A 17,794-nucleotide genomic window follows, 5' to 3' on the forward strand; every position below is an offset into this window, starting at 1 on the left:
AATCTAGGTAATAATGCCTATTACTTTACCAGTGCCTCCCTCTTCCTCCTCCTCCCTCTTCCTCCTCCTCCCTCTTCCTCCTCCTCCCTCTTCCTCCTCCTCCTCTTCCTCCTCCTCCCCTCCTCCTCCTCTTCCCTCCTCCTCCCTCTTCCTCCTCCTCCCTCTTCCTCCGCCTCCTCCTCCTCCCTCTTCCTCCTCCTCCCTCTTCTCCTCCTCCCTCTTCCTCCTCCTCCTCCTCCTCCTCCCTCTTCCTCCTCCTCCTCTTCCTCCTCCTCCTCTCTCCTCCTCCCTCTTCCTCCTCCTCCTCCTCCCCTCCTCCTCTTCCCTCCCCTCCTCCTTCCTCCCTCCTCCTCCTCCTCTTCCTCCTCGTAAGATACAGGACCGCGCCCAGCTGATGCAATATTTACTTCTTAAAAAAAAATCGTATTGTTTACACCCAAGATCGTAAGTTATGATAAATTCTTACAGGTAACGAAGGTAATTATCTGATTACCTGATTAAAGGTGTGAGTTACCAGCCAGGTGTGATCTTGTTCTTGTATCAGGTTTATGGTATTGTAATGATAAGAATATAAAAGGAAAATAATAATAATAATAATAATAATAATAATAATGATAACTAGGGGTGGACTATGTTAGGTTAGGTTAGGTTAGGTTAGGTTAGGTTAAGTTGACTTACACAACAAAACAACAACAACAAAAATAACAACAGCAATAACAACAACAATCTAATCACACCCCACCCGCAATCACGGAGGTGGATAGTGAGGCCTTCATGTAGACGGGGCTTAAAAATCATGATAAACTGACCAATCACAGAGCCAGTAAGGAGGTGAGATTTTTCCCCGCTGTTGGTATAATGAACAACATGGACTCTGTATAATGAACGACACGGACTCTGTATAATGAACAACATGGACTCTGTATAATGAACGACACGGACTCTGTATAATGAACAACATGGACTCTGTATAATGAACAACATGGACTCTGTATAATGAACGACACGGACTCTGTATAATGAACCATATGGACTCTGTATAATGAACAACATGGACTCTGTATAATGAACAACATGGACTCCGTATAATGAACAACATGGACTCCGTATAATGAACAACATGGACTCTGTATAATGAACAACATGGACTCTGTATAATGAACAACATGGACTCTGTATAATGAACAACATGGACTCTGTATAATGAACCACACGGACTCTGTATAATGAACCACATGGACTCTGTATAAGGATGAGTACATTCCCCAGCTGAGTCTAATGGACCATAACTTGTGGACAAATGACAAAACACCCCAGAATTATCCACCTTACCTGGACACACACACACACACACACCCTACACACACACACACACACACACACACACACACACACACACACACACACACCTAGTTTGGTTTAATTCCAATGTTAATCTGGTTTATTTTATTGATAACTCCCGGACGCACACACTGACAGACAGACATGGAGGAAAACCTACATATCGTCCCCCGCTGCGGCTGTGGATAATAACTGAACTGCTCGGTTGTCTGTTAACACGACTAAGATAACACCTCCTTTGATAACTTACACTCTGTTATCTTGAATGGTTCACTACTTATTCACCAAGAGTGTTAAAAGATGCAGGTGTGACTTGATGTCTAAATATACCTGTGAGTGTAATAATAATAGTAATTAGTAAACATAATAATAATAATAATAATAGTAATAGTAATAATAATGATAATAATAATAATAATACCACCACCACCACCACCAGCACCAACAACAACAACAACAACAACACGCACACACTGACAGACAGACATGGAGGAAAACCTACATATCGTCCCCCGCTGCGGCTGTGGATAATAACTGAACTGCTCGGTTGTCTGTTAACACGACTAAGATAACACCTCCTTTGATAACTTACACTCTGTTATCTTGAATGGTTCACTACTTATTCACCAAGAGTGTTAAAAGATGCAGGTGTGACTCTGATGTCTAAATATACCTGTGAGTGTAATAATAATAGTAATTAGTAAACATAATAATAATAATAATAATAGTAATAGTAATAATAATGATAATAATAATAATAATACCACCACCACCACCACCAGCACCAACAACAACAACAACAACAACAACAACAACAACAAAAACATTGACCATAATCCCTTTAATTCTTCATCACCTTTAACCATTATTCTTAAATTCTTTCCATTTAAATAACTCACCAATAAAAAATAATCAGCGGGGAAAATTATACTCGAAATAAACTCATCAGGTTGAATTATCTAATTATTAAAAAAAAATAAATCAATCAAAATTCCAAACTATGAAGAAAAATATATATTCTTTCCTCAAGGTTCAATATATTTCTTCTTATATTATATTTCAATTTATCTGAATAAAAAAAACAACATGAACTTTTTTTTGTTTATCAGTATAACGGAGGAATAAGTTTGTTCTTTGTTACTGAGGAGGAATTTATGTATATATGAACAGTTACTAACGCGCGCACACACACACACACACACACATTTCATAAATTCTTGTCATTGTATTCTAGAAATGTATAATGTGTGGAGAGAGAGAGAGGGAAGGAGAGAAAGGAGGGGGAGAGAGAATGGGAGAGAAAGAGAGAGAGAGAGAGAGCCATATATCATACAATAAGGGATAATCACCTGTACTTACCTGTGATGGAGGCAATCAGCTTACACTTAAACACACAAGCAAGGTAATAATCTCTCTCTCTCTCTCTCTCTCTCTCTCTCTCTCTCTCTCTCTCTAACTCTTGGCACACCTCAATTCCTGACCACCTCGCTAATACTAACTCCACCTCACTTCAATACTAACTCCACCTCGTTAATACTAATACTAACCGCTCGCTAATACTCACCACTCATCCTCGCTAATACTAACCTCAATAATACTAACTCCACCTCGCTAACTAACTCCACCTCGCTAATACTAACTCCACCTCGCTAATACTAACTCCACCTCGCTAATACTAACTCCACCTCGCTAATACTAACTCCACCTCGCTAATACTAACTCCACCTCGCTAATACTAACTCCACCTCGCTAATACTAACTCCACCTCGCTAATACTAACTCTACCATCTCTTACTACTCCAGGCACAATCTTAATTTGTTCGTAAGTGATGAATTAAGCAAGCAATTACGACTGACAACGCCACACGCCCACCTATGACTGTCACCTCAGCCCGCGCCGCCCTCATTCATGGGACAGTACTTATGGGACGTGATCAGGGAGAGTATTTTTTTATGGTTAGGTTAGGTTAGGTTAGGTTAGGTTAGGTCAGGTTAGGTTAGGTTAGGTTAGGTTAGGTTAGGTTAGGTTTGGTAAAAAGTTAATTAAAAGTTTGTTTGCTGGAGAGTGTTAAGTATTATGTTACCTTTTTTCGGGAATTTTATTTGTTATTGTTTTGAATACATTTGTAAACTCTCTCTCTCTCTCTCTCTCTCTCTCTCTCTCTCTCTCTCTCTCTCTCTGAAACACGGAATTTAAAAACCCTGTTAAACCTGAACCCCTGAATAGCCAGAAGAAAAATGCCACCTACTTGAAAGAAGAGACTCGCCTTCACTCGATACGTTCCACAGATAATGTCCAAATCGGAGTTCTTCGTCACTCGTGTAAACAGAGCGTGGAAGTGGAGGAGGAGGAGGAGGAAGAAGAAGAAGGGGAGGAGGAAGAAGAAGAAGAAGAAGTGGAGGAGGAGGAGGAAGAGTATGAGGAGATTGAGTTCTAAAAAAAGATTCTTTAGAGAGTTTTTTTTTCGTTCTACTTTGTTCCTGTAACTTGGATTGAACGCAGCTAGATATGGTAGAGTGTTGGTATAATTATCATCACCATGTAGTCTGCTAGTAGGTGATATTTCGTGTGTCAGGTGTTGGGGGGAGGAAGTTTAACATAGGAAGCCTTTGAGATGGCCGACGACTCTTACTGGTCCAAGAGGATGTGTGTTGCTGTCCTCCTCTGCTCCCACTTAACATGCCATACATACACCTCTGAGACCAGCGCCACCCACTGACAACACCACAGTCACCGACATTGACAACACCACAGCCACTACCACTTACAACACCACAGTCACCGACATTGACAACACCAGAGCCACTACCACTTACAACACCACTGCCACCGCCACTGACAACACCACACCATTAACAACATAACCACTAGCCACTACAATACACTACACAAAGCCATCATACAACACCACAGCCACTACACTGACTTGACACAACACAAGCGCCACCGTATTGGCCACTCCACTGCTATCCTACATTCGTCACTACCATCAACTCCACAACCACGTACAATTCCCGTCTCAAAGAAAGGAATAGGACTAGAGAGAGACACAGACAGAGAGACTTAGAGATCACAGAGACTAGAGAGAGCTAGGCACCTAGCATTCACAGCACCACCCACCCCACAGCCACAGCCACCGCCACTGACAACACCACACCATTAACAACATAACCACTGTCAATAACTACACAAAGATCATCAACATCAACTTCACAAACAAGCGGTATTGGTCCACTCTATCCTACATTCGTCACTACCATCAATCTCCACAACCACGTACAATTCCCGTCTCAAAGAAAGGAATAGGAGAGAGAGAGAGAGAGAGAGAGAGAGAGAGAGAGAGAGAGAGAGAGAGAGAGCGGCTAGCATTCAAGCACCTCACCCACAGCAGATTCACAGGCGACCACTCTTAAGTTTTTTTGGTGATCGGCCGTAAAACTTACTTTTCTATAATCATTTTTTTAAAATTATTCTTGGTCTTGCTGTGGCCTTAAGTTAATTCTTCTGACTTGAAAATAAGGACATGTTATCCAGGTTATGTCATGTCTAATTCTGGGTCTTTGTGAGTTGTTTAAAGGTTTGAAAATTGAGGTTTAAGAATGTTGCCAAGATTTACTGAAACCACAACATCCTTGATGCCATTTGCCTGTCATCCGATACGTGAAGGCCCTTGTCGGGAATACCATGCCCCCTCCCCCCCCTAACTACCATCCCTACCACAATTACAACTGTCATAACTATTACCCACTATAATAACCAACACTACCACCAACTACTCACCAACCACAACCCCTAACTACTAACATTACCACCATCCATCCACCCACCAACCACCACCCGCAAATCAACACCACCACCCACCCAGCAACCACAATCCAGAACCATCACCACCTCACCACCGACCACCCATAAGCCATCATCACCACCAACCACCAGCCACAACCATCATTACAAACCACCACAACCCCCCCTCGTCCTTGTGTCACTCGCTTCCTTATCCTGAAGGAGGTGTAGGTCGCTTCAGGAGACAAGTCGACCCCCTTTAGCTTCTTCCTGCCAGACGTGAGAGAGAGCATAGAGAAGAGGAGAGGCTTGGTTTTAGCTGAGTTTGAAGCTGTTTTGGTTTTAGCTGAGTTTAAAGATGTTTTGGTTTTAGCTGAGTTTAAAGATGTTTTGGTTTTAGCTGAGTTTAAAGATGTTTTGGTTTTAGCTGAGTTTAAAGCTGTTTTGGTTTTATCTTATTTGTGGATAAGAAGATATCCTCCTCCACATTCTCCTCACCACCACCATATCCACCACGTTCCTTCCCCACCAATACCATCCACCACCTCTTCCTTCTGCAGGTTAACTTGGTCGTGTGCAAGAAAGATGAAGCTTACCAGGTCTTCATTCATATGTAATCAAGAGACGATACACACTCATGCATTACTACAGCAGTCGGTCGGTTCCTTTGATACTGTTAATGAATTTATTGTGTGTTGTCGGTGTAATGTTTATTCAGAGAGACTTGTCATTGAAGTTATGCCTCTATTACTGTACAATATTTCCCCATATACTTAGTCGACAAGATTATTATTATTATTATTATTATTATTATTATTATTATTATTATTATTATTATTATTATTATTATTGTTATTATTATTATTATTATTAATGTTGTTGTTGTTGTTGTTATTATTAATGTTGTTATTGTTATTATTGTTATTGTTATTTTTGTTATTTTACCTGAAGCTGTAAGTGACTTAAATGGTGTTTTAGGATGGTAGAAAGGAGGAGTCAGGAAGATCGGCTGACACTAGCTGATGGTTTTAGCCTGACAGGGAGCTGATAGTTCTCATGGATTGAATGTTTGCTGACACCTCCACTAACCTGACCGTTAGCTGACACTACCACCACTAGCCTGACCATTAGCTGACACTACCACTAGCCTGACCGTTAGCTGATACCACCCCTACCCTGACGAGGACTAAACAGCTGCGGTTTGACAGACGGTTAATAGCTGTGGGAAAAGTGGCCCTGACTGACAGCTCGGTACCGCATGGATGAGAGTTATAATGGTAATAAGTGTCCATTTTTACATCCAGTACATTGGACAGTTAGCACCCGGAGGCGTAACAGTCTATCACAGTCTATTACAGTCTATTACAGTCTATTACTGTCTATCACGGTCTATTACAGTCTATCACGGTCTATTACAGTCTATTATGGTCTATTACAGTCTATTACGGTCTATTACAGTCTATCACGGTCTATTACAGTCTATCACGGTCTATTACAGTCCATCACGGTCTATCACAGTCTATCACAGTCTATTACAGTCTATCACGGTCTATTACAGTCTATTACAGTCTATCACGGTCTATCACGGTCTATCACAGTCTATCACAGTCTATTACAGTCTATCACGGTCTATTACAGTCTATTATGGTCTATTACAGTCTATCACAGTCTTATCATTCTCCCTTGATGTGGGAGGGTCCGAGACCAGACTAACTGTAGACTGACTGACTGACTGACCGAGTAACTGGCTAACTGACTATTCTATTTCTTGTATTGATTTATTCGTCTTTATTATTGTTATTATTATTATCATTTTATCATCCTTCCTCCTCACACACACACACCTGGGTAATAACACCTGAGTTCCTCCATACCTCCTTAATTACCCTCAACTACACAATTTTCTACACCTTGCTTGCGTTATGTACTTAATTACCTTTACGGTGGGTTTTTGTCTCGTTAATTACCGTCATAAAGAGAGATTATCAAGATCTTTGGTGCTAATCAGGTCGGATTAAATAAGAGAGGGGCGTAGTCTGTGAGTCGTGACCGACGTCTATCATATTATTTAATTAATTCAGCGACACTTAAGCGATGCCTTAATTATATAGGCGAGGAAATGGTGAAGCTGTGTTGTATATCAGGAGTGGCGTGTGTGAGGTGAGGGGAGGGGTGAGGGGAATGGGTGAGGGAATGGGAGGGGGGTGAGGGGAATGGGTGAGGGAATGGGGGTGAGAATGGGAGGGTGAGGGTGAATGGAATGGGGTGAGGAATAAGGGGATCACACAACAGCGTTTGTTATGGTTATGTGATATTTTAGTTTGAGTCATCTCCATGTATGTATGTATTTTATATATGTATGTATGTATGTATGTATGTATGTATGTATGCTATGTATGTATCGATTTTTTATTTGAATTTTACCTCTGACAACAGCTAGTTTATTGTGCATCTCATACTCATCCTGTGAGTGGTAGCGGCAAATGGATTACAGAGCGGTCAGGATATTGTGTGTGTGTGTGTGTTTGTGTGTGTGTGTGTGTGTGTGTGTGTGTGTGTGTGTGTGTGTGCGAGAGACGAGACCAATTCGAACTCCCACACAGAAGCAACCAACAATCTGTCTCGCAAATCGCCTCCTTAACTCTTCGTATATCATATAGTTTATAAAGTATAGCTATATTATATAAGACAGATATTCTCCCGTCCGTCCTACTCTGCTTGACAGGCCAAATGACGTAATGTAGGAGCGGAACCTGATATTATAGACGGGAAATTCGAGCAAGTGGAGCCATCTGGCGGCGTCAGACCTCAGCAGACAGGATATATAAAACACACTACACTCTAATACTCTTATATATTAACTAGTTTATTGTTTTATGATTCACGTGAAGATTAGACTCCCTAACTTAACCTAATGTAATGTAACCTAAAGTAACCTAACGTAACCTAACGTAATGTAATGTAATCTAATGTAACCTAACCTAACCTAATTTAACACTCATGGTCTTTACTCATACCAACCACTAAGTCTTTATGTATGTATGTATGTATGTATGTATGTATGTATGTATGTATGTATGTATGTATGTATGTATGTATGTATGTATGAAAGAACACACTTCATTATACCTCATTCTTCATTCCATTCATTAACAACACAGGACTTCCAACCCACATATTTTTTCTTCTTTCATAATTATTTTTCTTTTTCATTCTTTTTTAGTCTCCTCCTCTTAGCTCTCCTCCTCTTAGCTCTCCTCCTCTTAGCTCTTCTCCTCTTAGCTCTTCTCCTCTTAGCTCTTTTCCTCTTAGCTCTTCTCTATCCACTAACATAGTCATTAAACATTAAAGTCAATAGCTGTAAATTTGTTCACTATCATCACTACTACTGCTGTTATTTATTCTTCTTTCTTTCTTTCTTTCTTTCATCTTCCTTCTTCTTTCTTCTTTCACATCTATGTTATTTTCCTCCATGTATCATTACTAAGAAATCAACCAAATCAATAACACATCTTTTGTTATTTCATGTAATGTAGCACAACTGAGATACATTGCAATCAATAACACAATTACATTATCATTACAATGTATTACTGTAAGAAAAAACAAACATTTAAATAGATGATACAGTTTTTTGTTATTTCATGTAATTACGGTGACAATAATACAATGTCATTTCATGTAATTTGGAGGTCCATTACAAGCACATAACAATGAGAGGAGTAAGTAATTATCTCAGTCCATTTCTTTATTTATTTAAAGGCATTTTGTTTGTAATTAACCTTACCTGTATTCCACCTTACCTGTAATCAACCTTACCTGTATTCCATCTTACTTGTAATCAACCTTACCTCTACTTCACCTTACCTGTAATCAACCTTTCTTGTACTTCACCTTACCTGTAATCAACCTTTCCTGTAATCAACCTTACCTGTAATCAACCTTACCTGTACTCCACCTTACCTGTATTCCACCTTACCTGTAATCAACCTTACCTGTATTCCACATTACCTGTAATCAAGTTTACCTGTACTCAACCTTACCTGTAATCAACCTTACCTATACTCCACCTAACCTGTAATTAACCTTACCTGTAATCAACCTTACGTATACTCCACCTTACCTATACCCAACCTTACCTGTACTCCACCTTATCTATACTCCACCTTACCTGTAATCAACCTTACCTGTACTCCACCTTACCTGTAATCAACCTTACCTATACTCCACCTTACCTATACTCCACCTTATCTGTAATCAACCTTACCTATACTCCACCTTACCTGTAATCAACCTTACCTATACTCCACCTTACCTGTAATCCACCTTACCTATACTCCACCTTACCTGTAATCAACCTTACCTATACTCCACCTTACCTGTAATCAACCTTACCTGGTGTTCCATAAATAATAACTATATTTCTCTACATTTCTCTATTTATTTCTATATATTTTTCCAGTGATAAATATACTTCTTGATAAATACAAATGAATAATAACAAAGGCACAAAAGAACAAAAAAACTGTGAGTGTTGGGCTTTTGTTTTTAGTATAAGTGAATGAAAACAAAATACTTATCAGGAAGACAGGTGAGTGAGGTGTAGGACAGGTGAGGGGGAGGTGGAGGGAGGGGGAGAGGATTGGAAGGAAGAAAGGAGAGAGAGAGAGAGAGAGAGGAGGAGTAAGTGTAGATAAAGGAGATGACTCCCAGAGGTAACATGACCCTGACCTGACCTGACCTTACCTGACCAACACTATGTTTACTCTACTTAAGGGAAAAAATCACCTGAGGTATGCGATTGTTTATGCTGTGGTCATAAACTCGTGGGTTTATCGTGTATTAAAACTTTGTTCTCGGTTTATCAGTCGGTTTATTTAATGGAGTTTAAGTGTGAATATTGTGGTTTGTTTTTTAATACTTTCCAGGTAGATATTTTTTGTGTCTGTCTGTGTCTCTTTTTGTTTGCACGTCTGTCTGTCTGTCTGACTGTCTGTCTGTCTGTCTATCTGTCTGTCTGCACGTCTGTTTCTTTGTCTGTCTGTCTGTCTGTCTGCACATCTGTTTCTTTGTCTGTCTGTCTGTGTCTGTCTGTCTGTCTGTCTGTCTGTCTGTCTGCACATCTGTTTCTTTGTCTGTCTGTCTGTCTGTCTGTCTGTACCTCGTGTCGTTTGATGTAGAGAACAATCAATAAATGGCTACACTAATGCCACGTTTCTCATTAGATTCGATTTTGATCACAATTTCTACATTTCTAAAGATAAACAAACATTTAGTTAAGGTAAATACTTTTTAAACTTTGCCTAAAGAAAATAAATAATTACTTTAAAAAATGTTATACCTTGACGAATGTAGAGTTAAGGTGAATATTTTTTTAAAACTTTCAATCATGGAATTAAAACAAAAATACTTTCAAAGTTTTATACCTTGACAAAACACATTATAAAACACACGCAAAAAAAACACAATTAAACCCTCATTAACAAAATCCACAGGTAAGAAAAAAAGAAAATCCTATTTGACAATGTAGCAAACACTACATTAATATCGTCCTTACAGTTGACGTTCGTAACCCATAACATTCTCATTAAACATTCAGATCTAATTACAATAACAATCTTAATTATAATTACATCAGTTAGGTGGGAAGGAAAGGGTGACGATCCAGGAACTTAATTGTATAAAGAGATGAGGCTGGTATAACTCACCTGGTTTACCTGTGTAATTAAGCGGTACACCTGCTGTTAATTACCTGGAAGTATGTCCCTTTTTACCCCACCAAAAATAGACAAGAATGCGTGTTGGTATAGATAACATCTTAATTAGAGTACAATGAGTTATAGGTAAGAGTTCTCCTTGAGTACATGAAGCCAACAGTCCAACTTGAGTACATTGAGAAATACAGGTAACTTGAACGGATATTGAAGAAGAAAAAGAAAAGAGAAACAAGAAGAGGAAGATAAAGAGGAAGAGGAGGAAAAAGAGGAAAAATAAAAAGCCTCTCACTTCACACGTTCCTTTAAAAATCCTACGAAATGTTTTTTAGCTCATTTATACATATGTGTACTGGGAGATGTATGTATAACTTGATATTCATTATGTATTATCGATTTATTTTACATCATACATAATTTTGTTAGCGCAATTATACATATGTGTACTGTGACATGTGTACTGTGACATGTGTACTGTGACATGTGTACTGTGACATGTGTACTGTGACATGTGTACTGTGACATGTGTACTGTGACATGTGTACTGTGACATGTGTACTGTGATATGTGTACTGTGACATGTGTACTGTGACATGTGTACTGTGACATGTGTACTGTGACATGTGTACTGTGACATGTACACCTTGGGGATTACTTATGTATTATCGATTTCATTTTTTGTTTTGTCATAATCAATCGTAATCATTTAGAAATTTTGTAGTTAATGAAGATGATATATATAACTCAATGATCAATTAGTTCTACAGCGTTTAATTAACTGTCATTACTTTCATTACATATTTAAATTAATTAGTAATAATAAATTTAGATAATTAACCGAACATAAACTTAAGACGATATATATATATATATATTACCGGGTTAATATATAGACAATTTTAATAGGAAAAAATTATTATTCAGGGATTATTTTTTTGGACTAAATTCCTCCCCGCCTCTCCTCCCCCCAGGACAAAAAAAAATAGCCAAACTTTTATTTTTGTTTATTGAGATATTTAATGGGAAAAATAATAGGGTGGGGGGTGGATGGGGGTGGATAGGGTGGGGTAGTGGGTGGAGGTGGGTGGATGGGGTGGCGTAGGGGGTTGGATGGGGTGGTTTACTATTTACGATTAGGAAGATAAAAAAAAAATCCTTAACTAGTATAATAAATCCGGATTGATTATAGCAAAAAATATCAAAAACAAAGAAAAAACACTGACCGATATGAAATAAATTGTCTTTTAAATCCGGGTTATACGCACACAAACGCTTCCATCCTTATGTGTGTGTGAGAAATGTGCACATGATTATACGCCGAATGACATACAACTCTATAATTCCTCCAGGTAATTTTAGTAATTTCTATCGCTACTAAAATGTAAATAATCTTTCCTATAATACATTGGTGAAAGGTTTGATTCTACAACCTATAATTAGAGTGTGAATTAAGAGAGTTTAGAGCTTCTGTTTGAGGTGAGTTCTCTCTCTCTCTCTCTCTCTCTCTCTCTCTCTCTCTCTCTCTCTCTCTCTCTGAACTAAGAAAGGACTAGTTGAGGGATTATTATCATTATTATTATTATCATTATCATTATCATTATTATTATTATTATTATTATTAAGGACTTGTTTTATTTCGTTTCTCTCTGTATCTGTCTGTCTGTCTGTCTGTCTGTCTGTCAATCTGTCCCTTTCTTTCTCTCCACCTATAGTTAATTAGATAACCTTTCTTTTATTAATAATTCACTACTTAACATGTTACTCTACACCTGAGAGTTACAACATCATTTATTTCACGTAACAACACTTAACACCAATCACTTACTAAATATTACTACTACTGCTACTTATAATCACTTTACTCACACTAATATACGTATAATAGTAACTGGCTACAAAATCAAACAAAAACACGTACTTAATAATCTTATTGGCTGATAGAACCACCACGTCATCTGTTAGCTGTATTCTCATTGGTAGATACGGTGGGATCTCGGATTAATGCTCATCTCTCATTGGCCAATACGGTAATGATAACGTGACGTGATTGGTTGTAAGATGTTTTCACTGACAGTCAAAGATATGCACATGAGATCAATAAGGTGAAAAATAATTTAGTCCAGGTGAAAAGAATTTACCTGTGTGTGTTACGGATTTATGGTCACACATGTCACTCACACGCACGCACACACACACACACGCACGCACTCACACGCACGCACTCACACGCACGCACTCACACACTCACTCACCGTGACAGCCCTCCGCATGATATCGTTTGAGTGGATGTGAAAAAATATCATTCCTCTCGCACACTCACACACGCACGCACTCACGCACAAGGGATAAAGGGAGAGGTAATGAAGAAACTAAGGGTAGAAGGCAAAGGGAGAGAAGGGGTAGTGGCGACAGTGGAGCAGCTAGGAAAGGGAGGTGTACAAGGAAGGGTAGTAGTAGTGAGGGAGGGAGGGGTAGAGAGGGAGGGAGGGAGGAGAGAGAGGGTAGAGAGGGAGGGAGGGTAGGAGAGGGAGGGAGGGTAGAGAGGAGTAGTAGTAGTTGTGGTGGTAAAACGAAGGGAAGGAGAGGAGAAGGACAGGAGGCGAAGGGAGGGAGGAAGGAAGGGATGGTTGATAGGGAAGGATAGTGGTGTTGGTGCTAGTAGGAAGGAGAAGGAGGGAGGGAGAGAGGCATAGAGAGAGGGTATTGGTGGTGGTGGTGGTGCTCGTAGGAAAGGGGGGTGAAGGGGGGGAGGGAGAGAGAGAGTGGGAGGAGGGGAGAGAGAGTGGGAGGGAGGAAGGGGGAATGGGAGGGGACTGTATTGTCTTAGCGGGACCCCAGCGGTGAGGAACAAAGGCCTTACAGCTGCTGACTACGGGTTGAAAGAGGTAAATGAACGAAAGCCTTTTTATGTATGCACAAGAGCTCTCAGCTGGGCTCACCGAGATAAAATTCGACTCAACTACTAATCGATCCAGCGTGGGTGGAAGGCGTGCGAAAACCTAACCTATTCTAACCTAACCTAACCTAACCTAACCTAACCTAACCTATTCTAACCTAATCTAACCTAACCTAACCTAACCTAACCTAACCTACTAAAATCTGAGTCAGGATTTTCTAAACACTCGTAGGATTAGCGATTTAAAAACATATATTAAATTGAAGAATAAGGGATTTTTATTGACTAACAAACACTCAACATTGAAGTGAATTATTATCGTTAATCACCTCAGACTCATCCTAACTGACTAAACTAATGGAAGTTTTTCTCTTGAGGGATGTATCCTTCTTCATCCTAATTATTCTTACTTTAAGGATGATAAGGATTTTGCTGATGATTTTTCTAGTTATTGAAAATTTGACAAAGTTATGTGTTTCAGGGAAGGTGTGAGTGAGGTGTCAACGTACTGTTACCTGGAGCGTAATCAGTGAGTAGAGAAGTTTCTGTTGTAGTAGTAGTAGTAGTAGTATAAGTAGTAGTGGTAGTAATTGCTATATCACCACTATTACCATCACTACCACCACAATCAATCGTCAATATCACCGCTAATCATTATCGTCCCCACTACCATTATTTAAAAGCTATACAATAACAAACCTATAACTTATAATAACTATACCTATTAACACCTATAATTACCCTATAACTCGTATATTAAATTAGGTAAAAAAAATAAATAAATAACCTACCTGTTTAATCAGTGAGTCACAGGTGAGTAAGAGACAGGTAAAAGGTGGGAAACAGAGAGAGGAAATACCTGCCAGACTCATCAACATAACTTGACGTGTTGTTTATGGTAATGTCTCCCTTCCCCCCATTCCCCCCTTTCCCTTCCCCCCCTTCCCCCTTCCTCCCTTCCCCTCCCTCTTCCCTTTGTGTCTTGCTTTCATTTGAATTCTATTGTTTTTTTTGTTTGTTTGGGAACTTGTGTTAACTTGTTTTCATTTTTTTCCTGTTTGAAGTAGAATGTCAATGTTACCCTTCCCACCAGTATACCCTGCCACCATTACCCTGTCATTACTACCCTGCCACCACTCTTTGCCAACAATACCCTACCATCACTCCCCTATCACCACCTCTCCACTACTCCTGCCATCACTCTCTCTGTCACCACCACTACACCCCCTGCCACCACCACTACACCCCTGCCACCACCTGCACACCACTACACCCCTCCTGCCACCACACACCCCCCTGCCCACCACACACCCCTGTCACCACCACTACACCCCCTGCCACCCACCACTGTAGTACTATCGATTATACGCCAGTGTTACATCTACTCTGTACCTCCACACACACACACACCCACACAAGCGCACACAACATACACACACATACGCTCACTCAACTGATCATATATGACTGATCATTCTTTATCCACTATTGATCAACAGGTTAATGAGTATTCTGTAAAATAAAAACATTAATACTAGCCTGCTTGGCACTGTAGCGCACACACACACACACACACACACACACACACACACACACACACACATCAGGCTTGGTTCACAGACTAATTTAGATGTTTATGCAAATTGATAAATACAACCTACACATGATATCATCCTCTCAGGTGTGTAGATTGATCATCCTGATCCCAGGTGATAAAGGGGATTCTGAAAGGTGTAACATAGATATTTTTAAAACAATTTCCCCAAGGAGTGTTGTTGTGTTTTGGTTATGTTGGAAAACTATCTCGTTCTAAACACGTATTGTTCCATGTTTACGAGTAGTTTTTATTTATTTGGTTACACGAAACGAAGGTTAAAAACAGAGTAGAAAATTTAGTAGTTATTATGTGTGGGTTTTTTTTTTAGTAGTTAGTGATTAATTGAAGGAAAGTCAATTTTTTTAGATAAAGGGAAAGATTTAATAGTTAGTTTCTTTCATTTATCTCTGTTGTTTATTGTTGTTTAATGTTACTAAAATCACAAGGACATGAGACTATTATTATTATTATTATTATTATTATTATTATTATTATTATTATTATTATTATTATTATTATTATTATTATTGTTATTATTATTATTATTATTATTATTATTATTTTTATTATTTTTATTATTATTATCATTATTATTATTACAAATCCATCTTAATAGCAGCTTAGCGATAACTCCTTCCCTTCAAGTAAACAATAAAAACGTGTTGATGTAAATTACTGCAACAAGATAAATCGTTCTCACAAATACCTCAAGTTAAAAGCCACAGTGTACCTCCTTCAACACTGTGTTAATCTCCAGGAGGTTAAAGCACTGAAAAGTTGTTGAATTATATATGCAAATTTACGACAGTCATGCAAGGCCACAAAAAAAATATCTATTTAATCATCAGTAAATAAATAGGTAGATGAATTAATTTTATTAGTAAGTAATTGGGTAGATCAATATATATATATATAATTCGATAATTAATTTAAGGATATATGGTAATTATGGTTTAAGGTTTAAAATATTATCTCTTGGAATATCAAATCAACTTCTCAGACCAGCTTAAGTCATACCTCCCCCAAGGACTTAAAAGGTAAACACTTAAAAATGATTCAAAGTCAACCTCGAGGGATACAAGAGTAAAGTCTCGAAACTCGTCTGTGGAGCTTCAATGTATCACACTTAAGGCTTCAGACATCAGTAATAAGCTTTACAACCTGACTCTAAAGCTTCAAAACATCAGCATTTAATGTTTCGAAGCATCAATATGTAGATCCGAAACACCAAGTGAAAAAGAGTCGAACCTTTTTATCTTAGATCAAGTCTCCGAAACATTTCACTCACGATTTCAGAACTGACATCAACACAAGACATCATTAAACCCTCAGGGACTCATAAACCAAAAAAAATAAAACCGTAAAGAGTTAAAACCAATAAAACGAAACGAAAAAAATAAAATATCTAAAAAAAATACGAAATCGTTAGTAAATTTTAAAACAACATCGAATATGCTTAAAAACAGAAAGCTTAAAGGAGGAGTAACCATTAAGCTGAAACCTGCATTAAACTCCTAGATGCATTTAAGTAAAAATCTCAGAATAAATTGAATAATGAAGGAGAAATAAAATATGTAATGAGTCTTCATTTGCGTGCTGATTGAGAATACAGCCAAAATAAATCACTGATAACTGTTTATTTATTTATTTTCCCTCGGGTTAACTGTTGTTAGAACCTGTTCACATCTGACCTTTTCCCGTATTGAAGTTACTTATTATTTTATGTCCCACCAAAAATAAAAATAAAAAATAAAATTCCCCTATAATAAAAAAAAAACTATTTGTGTGATAAATTAAACTCGTAGGTAAAAAAATATATTCTTGTGTATGTTATTTTATTTTTTTTATTCATGTATGTGATGTATTTTTCTTTTTTCTATTTTTATTTATTTTTTATTGATTAATGTATTTCAAAACATCTCAGTAGGGATGTCATTTATAGTGTTAAATTATATGGTGATGATATTGACGGTGGTTGGGTAAGGAATTTTCACGGGTCATTATTGTTAAGGTGTTGTTGAGACTGAGAGAGAGAGAGAGAGAGAGAGAGAGAGAGAGAGAGAGAGAGATGATGGACACTTAGGTGGTGACGCAAAGGTACAGTTGTGCTCTTGTCTACTTACAATATACCTACCTGTCTCACCTGCCTGTCTCACCTGCCAGTCTCACCTGCCTGTCTTACCTGGGTCACTGAGCTTGGAGTTACACGCACGTAACACCTTCCCTCCTCCACTCATTCCCCCCCTCTACCCTCCCCATCTTACCTCATTCCCCCTCCTTCCCCCACCCCCCACACCAGGCACGAAATATATACCTTGTCTTTGTCTGCCATTCGTTCGTAGCCAAGTGGATCATTTACCCAATTTTCTCACCAGGGGACGTGTTGAAACCTTAACGTAAATTTCATCCGGGAAGTTTTCAATAATTTGGGCCGAGTCGACCATAGTTCAAATGATATTCTA

General features: G+C 38.6%; 1 protein-coding gene across 1 annotated transcript in view; it reads left to right on the top strand.

Annotated features, from left to right (window-relative positions):
- The window catches only part of LOC121879395, a 355,762-nt gene that overhangs the window by 210,920 nt on the left and 127,048 nt on the right, over nucleotides 1–17,794 (top strand). Inside the window, exon 7 of the transcript XR_006091322.1 lies at nucleotides 14,217–14,264. The gene's annotated coding sequence lies outside the window, so the exon portion shown is untranslated. The remainder of the gene's footprint in view (nucleotides 1–14,216; nucleotides 14,265–17,794) is intronic.

This window comes from Homarus americanus, unplaced genomic scaffold (genome assembly GCF_018991925.1).
Source record: "Homarus americanus isolate GMGI-L3 unplaced genomic scaffold, GMGI_Hamer_2.0 scaffold30768, whole genome shotgun sequence".
In the NCBI taxonomy this organism is placed as follows: Eukaryota; Metazoa; Arthropoda; class Malacostraca; order Decapoda; family Nephropidae; genus Homarus; species Homarus americanus.